The following is an 11,654-nucleotide window of genomic DNA, read 5'->3' on the forward strand; positions in this document are numbered from 1 at the left end:
GATTAAAGGATAGCATCGAAGCAATTCAGAGGTGGGCTGCTAGATTCGTTACTGGTAGGTTCGAACAACACCTAAGTGTTACGGACATGCTTCACGAACTCAAATGGGGATCCCTGGAACTAAGGCGACATTCTTCTTGAGTAACACTTGAAAACATAGATAACCGGCATTTGAAGTTGACTGAAGAAATATTCTGTTGCCACCAGAATACATTGAGTGTAAGGACAATAAAGATAAGATACAATGAATTAGAGCTTATAAGGAGGCATATAGGCAGTCATTTTTCCCTCGCTCTGTTTGGTAGTGGAACAGGATAGGGAATGTGTAGCAGCGGTACAGGAAACGCTCGGCCACTCGCCGCACGGTGGATTGCGGAGTATCTATGTAGATGTGTAAGTAGATGTAGCAATTTCTCTTACACAAAACCATACTTCAGCGTTAATGTGACTGTAATATTTTCATTATGGGTATAAGACAAGAATCAAAAGGTCACATTACACACATTGACAGAAGGCCCATCAGATGACTGACGTTTTATTAATGTACAAAATCTAAACACTTATCAACTCACAGTCAAACAATTACGACTAATAGGAACAAATTGCTATCGACGAATAACTCACTACACGTGCTCAGGAACAGATCGTTGAATTCACAACACTTTTTAAGGTCCTGTAGCTTCAACAATGAGTGTCACTGTCTGTAAACAAACACATGCAGTAAAAGGTAACAGGTTAGAGGCATACACACAACGAATCTAAAAATGTTCGAATGGGCAAAGGGACAAACCTGCTAAATCCAATAAATGTGAGTAGCTCGTGTAAACACCGAAGTGTACTACCATTAACTGCTTCTAACCTAACACCAACCAACAATGAAAGGATATAATAAGTAAGTGCTCTCACTGACAGCTCTTCGTTGTCACAAACTGAAATAGAAATATTTACTAATGTCCGAAAGAACAGATACGATCGGTGACCAAGCTGCTCGTTCGAATGAAATTACAATGAAATGAACACCCTTAGCTGCTTACAGGCGTTGACATACGTCAACGGGGACAGATGAAAATGTGTGCCCCGACCGGGACTCGAACCCGGGATCTCCTGCTTACATGGCAGACGCTCGCCTATCTGAGCCACCGGCTTGACCATCTTCTTTTTCTGTGCGAATGCACAAACAGTGCTTGAACTCTTAAGGGAATCGGCAACGCGCCGCAAGTAATGAGTGTAACGGGCGGGGGCACTACGAATGTAGTGCGGGACAATACGTTGAGAATGTGGGTTTCGCGGGAAGTGTGCCAGAGATAAATCCCTGCTGTCCTCTGTGTCCTCGGTGGCTCAGATGGACAGAGCGTCTGCCATGTAAGCAGGAAGTCCCGGGTTCGAGTCCCGGTCGGGGCACACATTTTCATCTGTCCCCGTTGACGTATGTCAACGCCTGTAAGCAGCAAAGGGTGTTCATTTCATCGTAATGAAATAGAAATAATTCAAAAGCCAAGATCGCTTAAATACTGTTTACTGGATAACCGGCTTCAACACACTAAAGATGCCATCATCGAATCTGAATGTAGATTAACATTTATAAACGATTTGTATATAACGATACATGAGGCAGACCAGCTGATATAAAATCATGGTCACAAAAAATAAAAAAACAGCTACTCTCATGGTCATTCTTTTCCATACGATATGTAAAACCGAAGTCACAGGATAAAACTATTTGGTGGATGACCGCTGCTCGACTAACCACGGTCGGCATCACACTCTGTGTGTCAATGTGGTACCGACCGTGTTATTAGTCGAGCAGCGGCCATGCGTCTATGTTCCCCCAGTTATCAGCTCTGATGATGTCGCTGTTGTGCTTACCCCATTCATCAGCTAGCGTGGAAAGAACATTCTCGGCAGTAAACAGAATCAAGACCGAGGTAAGATACAGACTCAGCACTAGAACGATAACAGGACTTTTACATTCCAAAAGGAATACGAGATTTATGCCCTGTTACTGCTTTCCTATTAGCGCGAAAGTTCTACGTCTGATGACTAATGACATTGTACGCTGGCTGACGTGTCTTACAGTCTTTATGCAGGTGGATAACGTATCTTACGCGCCAATGGATAATGTGTCTTAACTGTCATCTCAAGCCCAGGTTGGTAAACAGACATTCCACATAGCTATAAATTTTTGCCCCTGTCTCGAATTAATTGAAATGGCACTGTGACATTACAAGAATACACAAATCAATATATATGACAAATTTGGGATTTATCCTAAAATGATAACAGAACCTCTCCCTTTCTCATTCTACATTTTAATTTATCAAAGCTTTCAAGGTTCACGTCGTAAGCAACAGGAAGGTTTAATTACTTTCAACTTTCAAGAAATTAATTAACATTTAGACATTGAATATGTGATTATTAAAACTTTATTTCTGTACATGAAAGAATTATGACAAATGAGACAGTTAAAACTTTATCAATGACATTTACATCTACGTTCTCGTAGCTGAGCAATGGGCTCAGTTGGTGGAGAATGAACTTTATCTTTTAAACTAATCAAAACTTTCATGTACTCAATGGAGGGTATGTTAGTAATTAATTCTTGAATTTCTATATTCAAAGTGTCCGCAGGTTGGAGTGAGCAAAATCTCGACTTAAGATTTAATCTTGCCTAAAGCGCGTTGGTAAATTACCAATCGGGATTTGTGGGGGCATTGTCTCCATGCTGGATCTGAAACGCTAACTCGCTGCTCTAGCCTTGGCTGAATTCAATCAGTCTTAACTTTCCGGCGTTCCGTAGACCGTTAAATGTTCCCCGGTCGAAATTAATGGAAATTGCACATTTGCTGTAGGATGGAGTGACGTGTACAAATCTCAGCCAGCAAAATTTCCCGCAGGAATATGAACTACTGCTTTATATTTGTCACCACGATACGTGAAGTGTACCGCCCTCACTTTGCAAATGTAAAGTTTGAGTCACAACGTCTTCGTTAATTTTGCCATATTCATGTGTGTGGCCCGCCACGAGATGAGAGCTGTGTGTTAATTTAATTCTCAAAATGCTTTAATATGACGTTAGTCTCCCCAGTGCGATTCTAATACGTCACACTCTATGGATTCGGCCAACTGCTTCCTCGTTATCGGTCAGTTCTTATTTTTCTTGCCCAGGCCGCCGCTAGCCTCGTTAATGTAGTATCGCCATTTACTCACGGTCTCGCCTGTGTTTATTCTAAAAGGTATTATATTGTACTCGCCTTATTTCTTTCTGCACTGCAGCTGGGCCTTCTTTTGTTAATGTTAATTGGGGTTTCCCAATGCGATTAGGCACGTGCGTTGGTCTCCGAGCTGCGTTCACATTACCTTATTTACGCATGCCCCTGTCTTTATAAGGGCAGATATTGTTTTGTTATTCGGTACGTAAGATTGCCATAATTGCTTCCTGTCGACAATATAGAGTTATTTTCAGGGGATTTTATTCTATAGCGTATGTATGAAGCTTACGTAAGGTCTGACACATGCGGACACGTTACAACATTTGCAGGGAGGATGGGGAGGAAAAAAGAGGAAGCCACATTGGTGAGTGAAAAAAAATATAACTTTCTCTCAACGTTTCTGTTTGTTATACTAACTCGTAACTGGTATGGTGGAGCCATATGGACTAGAATTTTGTTTTTTGTTTAGTTTCAATGTTTGTAACAATGTAGCGCTGCCAATTTCACAAGGGAGTGGTCCAATCCGATTGTCGAAACAGGAAGAATACAACGAAATTTCAATATTTTAGCCGCTGAGACGCTATACAAGTTTTTTTTTTTTAAATTACTCATTTTTGCCTCAAGAGGAACTGCTTGTAATAGAATTTAATACATGCAGCCCTTCGTGCCTAATGGACGGGTCGGCCGTGACAAGAGAGCACAGTGCAACTATCCAGGATTACTCTCACGAACTTTAGCACCTATATCATACGGAAAACGGCACATATCACTAACGTTTTGGATGGGAGGCAGTTTATATCGACAGCTGAACTGTTGCAGATGTAGTACAAAGGTGACTTGTGGAGGAAAATAAAGGCAGTGTTTGATTTTACATTACATACAACTTTCATGAATTGGGGCTTTTATTTGTTGAAATGAAATATTTTTTACATATAAAAATTATTATCCTAATTCGAGTATATGTTACGACCGTACACCAATTTTTCTTTCAGTTGGGGCCAGACTGACCCTGACATACCGAGTATGAGATTTTTCTAACGAAGTGTTTTCTTCTACCCTAGATTGAATGGCGTTACCTTCTCATAATGAAATAAACATATCCAACCTAAACTCGAGGATCGTGTACAGTCAATGGTTGATGAAGTAAAGAGTGATTTCAACTTCAGTGATGACTCAGATCATGATCAAAACCATAGAAGCACAGATCACAGCGATTCAGAGTTAGGCGAAGAAGAGGAAAATGAAAATGAGGTGGAAAATGAACATGTGTTAGGAGCAACTAGGTCAAAAGACAGGAAAACAAAAGTGTCCTGTTTCAGTTATAGCACCAAAATATGGGGTGACTGTTGGTTTCGTTTACTTCCTCGTTGAAGAAGTTCACTATTCATATTATTTCACTGATAAGGACCCTCTTGTTATAATCCACAAATATATTCTGTCATGGTAAAACACAAACGAGTTCTTTGGTTGCAGAAAATATATATATGTATATATTCTGCAACCAAAGAACTGTTATACCAGTTCTTTGGTTGCAGAATATATATATATAATTTTGGGGATGTTAACCTTATATATATGCCGAAATCTCCACCTTCTAAAAAAAAAAAAAAAAAAAAAAAACAATTCGGACGTGGCAATATTGGTCTAAGGGATCCCTCTCAGACTTACAGAAGGGCATAAGGACGAAATATCAGCTGAAGAAATATAGTTTTTGCTATTTCGCGTCCGAAATCTAATGCATCATCCAGAGCACAACTAAGGATGCGAAATGACTCTGGATTATTAAAGCTTCCAGTTAGCGCTGTCTTTTGTATTAATAGCCAGTTTCAAGTTACAGTGAAAATTTCAACACAGGAAGTATTCCCATGTAACTGAACGTTACCTGCCTGACAGCAAAGTAAGTTATGCAAATAATAAAAAAAATGGTTCAAATGGCTCTGAGCACTATGTGACTTAACTGCTGAGGTCATCAGTCCCCTAGAACTTAGAACTATTTAAACCTAACTAACCTAAGGACATCACACACATCCGTGCCCGAGGCAGGATTCGAACCTGCGACCGTAGCGGTCGCGCGGTTCCAGACTGTAGCGCCTAGAGCCGCTCGGCCACTCTGGCCGGCTATGCAAATTACATACTACCTATCCACATTCAGTTAAATATATATTTTACACGGTCCAGTCGCATTAGTGACAAATTCGAAGCAGACACTATTCTCATGCAACAAAACGTTACCTGCCTAACAGCAAGGTCATATGTCTAGATCACACACTAACTACACACTGTAATTGTTCGTAAACTGTCTGCGTGCCCTTCATAGCAATGTGGGTATGTCCAAAACCGGCACAGAGGCAACTTGGTGCACCACGGACCATAGAAAGTGGTGTATGAAAGCTGTGGAGATGTGTACAGGTGAACAGACGTGCAACTGTTCACCAACTTGACACCCACATGCACCAAGGGGCTGCCAACGGCGTCTCCTCAATGACTGTTCAGGCACTTGGTTTACCCACCCAAGTTGACGGCTGTTCAGCGGATGAAATTCGCATGCCAGTACGGCAGCTGGACGTCCACAGAGTGATGACAGATGGCCATTGCAGATGAGTCTCATTTTATGCGTGTACGGATTGAAATGCCTGGAAGCGAACACCCTGCAATTATCGTCGGAAGAGTCCAGGACGGATGAAGGAGCTTTATGGTCTGGGGAATGTTTTCTTGTCATTTCCTGGGTAATCTCGTGATCCTGGAAAGAGCAATGGATTAACACTGATAAGCATCTATCCCTAGGGACCATGTTCACCCCTACATGCAGTTCGTTTCCCTCGGCACGATGACATCCACCAGCAGTACAATGCAATGCGTCACACAGGTCGCAGTGTAAGTGCGTGGTTCTGAGAGCACTAGGATGATTTTACCGTTCTCCCCTGTGCACCATATTACCCGGATTTAACCCCTTAATTTGCAACGTCGTGTGAGAGACGTAGCGTGCCGACCTGGCCAAACATCACCTAGACGTATCAGAGACGTGGTATGTTTATCACGCCGGACTAGCGCATCTCGTGTGAGAGACGTCGTCGGTCAGCCGCGCTAAATGTAAACAAAATGTCTCTGACACGTTACGGAGCTGATCGAGTACACGCGGCGTACACGAAGTGTTCTTCGCCGCACTCGGACCTGCCGACATTGCAAAAATACTTTCACAATGTTCCCGACGTGTAGCAAAAGTGTTCACGAGGAAAGGGAGACATGTGGTGGCATAGCCAACAATTGTTTTGCAGGATATTTTGACAGCGGCAGTGACAGTGGTAGCGACGTTTTACGTCCTGTACGAAAAGGTGTTAAGCGGCTGGTGATTGAAGATATTACTGACGAAGAAGAGAAAACCTACCTGCAACAATCAGAGTCGTGGATGTGGCAAATGGAAGACAATGAACCAACAATCTGGACGTATACGGAAATTCCCGGAATAAAGGAAGCAGCTTTACAGCACGTGAGTACAAGCATAAGAGAATTAGACATTTTCTATGTAATATTTAATAGTAGATTTTGGGAAAACATCGTAACTGAGACGAATAGATATGCACAAGACGTACTCAACAATGAACAGAAGAGACGAAAAATAGACCAAAAGTGGTCTCCTATCGGCTGTAATTTAATAAAAATATACATTGCGCTATGTATAATCATGGCTGAAGTAAGGAAACCGTCGATTCAGATGTATTGGTCTAGGAGGGGCGTCATAGGAATGCCAATATTTAGGAAGACGATGCCAGTCAGGAGATTTCTGCGCGAAAGTAGATTTCTGCAGCTAGCGAATAACAGTTTAGCCGACAACACAGATAAGCTGTACAAACTAAGGCCAGTCATAGATATGTTCAATCAAAATTTTAAGGAAGTGTACACAATGCAAGAGAATATTGTCTTTGATGAATCATTAATGGAATTTAAGGGGCGCTTATCCTACAAACAATTTAACTCACCTAAAAGAGCGAGGTTTGATATTAAAATTTATAAATTGTGTGAGTCAAATTCAGGATACTGCTATGATTTTAAGATTGTAATATTGTTACTTTTATTTTCTTAGCTGAGATCGGTGCTAATAGACAATAAAAGCTGGGTTAAAAGCCGTGATCTGTCTGGGGACGTTAACCGTGGATTACTGGGCAACTGTTTCATCAGATATTTAGCAGACTAACATTAATGATAATCTTTTAATAGTCATACAAAACCGGTAAAATATATATATAAAAAGGAGAATTTAAATAAAAAGAAAGAAATCAGTTTATATTTGGAAATTTATTTTAAGATTGTTCATTGAAATTTCAGCATATTATACGTGAGTTATAACTGAGCTGGTGCCTTATTTACGATTGAAAAGAATGTGAGATTGTAATCTTACGGAACACATAAAATATGGAGCCAAGATTGGGAGACTGGTTCATAAAATAACACACGAAGAACATTGAAACATAAGCAAGAAGAAATTAACCACAACCAACAGATTCAGTTTTTACCCAAAGAAATTACGTTCTCAGCACAATCCTGTCCGTCATGTAATTACCACACACTGGTATACTAAATTCATATTAACTCTTTGTGAAATCTTCCCAAAAAGAATAGCTGAAGGCTACCTTGATGATTACACCGCATGCTTCACGTGGTCAACTTGGTTTACACAAAGCGTATAACTCCACAATAATTTTGGTAATTAAAATTAATTCGATCGAAAAGCAATTGACAAAAGAAAAACCTTGAACTGGTTACTAACGTCTTACTATTAACCTGATGGGTCAAATAGTTATATAAGCACGTGGTACTGGTCTCGCAAAGTACACCCCACGTGGGTTGAACATAAAGAAAAGTTGCTATATTAAAAAAATATTCTCAAGACGAGACGTTATAATCTCACGCACATTCGGATTTAAGATTGATGAACTTAGTTAGAGTTACTGATCAACGCGTGGTTCCACTTTACTCACAAAGTAGTAACAAAGCAACTACCGAAAAATAATCTGAACTTCACACGATAATTACACTGCGCTGCAATTTAAGATAACATCGGATATTTTAGACCTAAACCCGAAATAAAAGTGATTAAATTTTCAGTTAGGCTGAACTTAAGAAATCCATTGTCCTACGGACTTAACAGACACGCGCTTAGCCGGAGATCTTACCACTTCAGACGCTCGCCACGGCCACACTGCCACTGCCCTACTTCCGAGCGTGCTTCCTGAGGGGTGGCTCACAAAGACCAACGGAAGTGGCCAGAGGGGCAGCTTCCTATACCAACATGACAACGGACGGACAGGACCATACTAAGGATAGAAACCTCTTTGCTTTTAGGAAGCGTAGCTACCTGTTCCGACGTTGGTCCTACTGTTCTCTAGCAGACAGCCTTGTCTGCTACCCTCAAGCATGCAACTAGAAATACATATGCTCATTCATCCTCTCACACAAAAGGGAAGGGGGATGACAGTATCTTATCATATACAGTATATAAAAGAAAGCGGATGTAGGTTCCGTATGAGACTGTGTGACATGAATTACACATAAGAATTACATATAAACTGTGCTTTAAAGTGTAGTAGTGTGACAGATCGTTCTTGTTTATGTGTAAAAGTAACACGTTCCACTGCTCAGTCTCCTCCCAGATAGTCAGAAACGCCACAGTACATTTAGAAGAGGAATTTATTCCATAAATGGCAACAGATTTAAGAAATTAAACATGAAAGGAATCCAACAGTGACCTTTCATAACCCCAACGCTCCGGGAAAAGACTGTGCAGGGAATTTTCTGGCCATGCTAGGACATTCCCAAGCAGGCTTCTCACACCCTACTTAAACCAAAAGTGTAAAAGAAAAGGCAAAAGGACACCAGCTACTTGCTAAAACACAATAATTTCAACACATCTTTAGAATCTACCAATTTCAAGGAGGAAACAAAAAACAATCTGTGACACCTATTTAAAAGATAGTGTAGACCTAATTCGTTCAGCAAGTAAAAACAATGGTTCCTGTGTCATTAATATGAAAACAATTTCTGGTTGTTACCCTTATGGAGTTCACCAGTATTTGCTCATTGCAAGAGCCAACTGATCACAGGAAAATTTATGACTGTTTATTAACAAGCAAAATTTATGTAAATAGCAAAGGTGCCACAGTAATTAAAAAAAGAACATCAAATAACATCGGTATTAAAAAGCAGAACATAACAATGCACAATCTGCAAAAGCAACAAAATGATAAGAGAAAAAACATGTTTTACAAAGTGGTTATCGCAAAAAAAATTCTATATCGTATAAAACTAATAATTTGTAGAATTAAAATAACTATGTGGCACTCTTTTAATCACTCTACTATATTTCAATTAGCTAGCAAACAATGAGCACTGTGTCATTATACTGAAACTACAATAATTATGTGATTGTTACCCTTAAGGGGTTCCTCACAGTAAATATGCCCCATGCAAAGGCTAATCGATCACAGTTCAATGAGAATAAAAAGCTATCTGACTGATAAACGAAGCAATGCCACAGCAATGAATTTACGAAACAAAATATCACAAATCTAATACATCACACAAAAACAAACATTGATAAATAAACAGTACAATAGTCAACATCTAAAACAAAAAAAACACCTATAAATAAAACACCTGCAAAAAAACAAGAGTCAAAGACTAAAAAAAAGATAAATAGAACACCTGCAAAATACAAGAGTCAGTCTAATAAACACCAATAAATCGAACTCCTGCAAAACACACGAGTCAGAGTTTCTCTGACAGAAACACACGTATATGCACTGGACTAAGAACCGTATAATCACTGTTCACTGACACACTCAGTAGTTCCACTGTTCCGAGGCACAATATAAAGGAAAAGGGGGGGGGGGGGTTCGTCGCCGCAGCTGTCAGTAGGGATTTTTGTCCATCTGTTGCGTGCGATCCCGCCGTCTCTGCCCTCTCATGAAGTTTCTCTCGTGTCACGTACATCTCGATTTGGTTCCATGTTTGTATTATCAAATTCGTGCGGTATCCTCGTTTGACACGCCAGGTTGATATTCTCGGGCAAGGATGACACTTAATGGCTCTTCTTTTGTGCCACCCTTAGCGACCAGAGAACATCGAACCAAGATTTACTGTCGCTTGACAGTAGGCATCCATCAGAAAATGTCGATAGGCATCGTTGACGTCTGCAAGTTTCTCTGGGCAGTACCTGTCAAAAGGCTCCACGCCCCTTGTGTTGTTTCACCGCGGCCGTCTCGTCACGGTCGCGTGCGTGTGGTGCGTTGCCTGCAGATGGATTTCCGCACGGTGGACCGCTCGCCCATCTCAGGTCATCGCCTCGAGGAAGGGTCGCCCGGGGCGGCAGCCCATTAGCTCCAGGTACAAGGGAAAGTGTTTGCCGCGTACCTTCTTTTGTTGTCGGCCGCGCTCCCAAAGTGGCCTGGCTGACAGCGTGTCCTGCTGGGAAACCCGCCAGTTTACGACTAGTCCGGCTGCTCCCGCTGTCTCTTAAGAGTTTTGCCGCTTCGCTTTCATGTTCTCAACTGCATTTACAGAAAATTTTTATCATCCTTATGTGATTACAAAATGTCGTACATAATACCACTTAGTATTGTCTTTCACAATTTTTAAGAACAAAGTGAGACTTAATATTTTTTTTAATAAAAAAATTAGATGAATCGACAATATAAAATAAGATTTAAATGACTTGACAGTATAAAAATAAAAATGTAAATGAACTGACAATATAATATTTAAATCCACATCACTAATGTGGTTCACTTACGTTTTAATAAATCAAATGCTATTTATTAATTCACTAAAATGAATAGGATTATGCCTTGTGCAAGTATAGGTCAGGACAACATAGGGTTCGCATGTTATTTACACACACATACATGCACACCTGTTGTCTATTCTACAAACTAACTACCCATAAACATGCATTACTCAATATTCTACTTCTATACACTACTAGTTAAGCCAATAAGCTACTTCAATGCTACTTGAACAAAGTGTTTACACCACTACAACATTGTTCTAATTCGTCCTCTTCTTGACGCTCGCGGCATATGTCTTGTCACATGATAAATATGGAGAACTTTCCTTAAACATACACAGTAAAAAGAACAATGGTTATTTACACGCAAAAACATTTATACCAGTTCGCACACCTGAAAACAGACTCGCAATTATACATTTATCATACTCATATATTCACACATAAAACAGTAAGAAAATTTCACCTAAAATTACGTTATCACAACAATTAATCACGCAGATGACTCTGAGAAGGTTAAAAATATTTGCATTATACAGGTTATATTACATTTTCTTACCCATTTTGCTGCGATTTCGTTCCTTCTTTACGTTACCTTTCGCTTCCAAATCAGTTATTTCGCCTGTGGTGGTTATTCTGGATTCATTTTTCATGAATGGCAAAATT

At 40.2% G+C, this 11,654-nt stretch overlaps 1 non-coding gene across 1 annotated transcript; it reads left to right on the forward strand.

The window, feature by feature from the left end:
* The first annotated feature begins 1,326 nt into the window (after nt 1-1,326).
* On the forward strand, nt 1,327-1,400 carry Trnat-ugu (transfer RNA threonine (anticodon UGU)). The gene has a single exon. It is a non-coding gene; the product is annotated as a tRNA-Thr (tRNA).
* Nucleotides 1,401-11,654: the final 10,254 nt, after the last annotated feature.

This window comes from Schistocerca cancellata, unplaced genomic scaffold (genome assembly GCF_023864275.1).
Source record: "Schistocerca cancellata isolate TAMUIC-IGC-003103 unplaced genomic scaffold, iqSchCanc2.1 HiC_scaffold_693, whole genome shotgun sequence".
Lineage (NCBI taxonomy): Eukaryota > Metazoa > Arthropoda > Insecta > Orthoptera > Acrididae > Schistocerca > Schistocerca cancellata.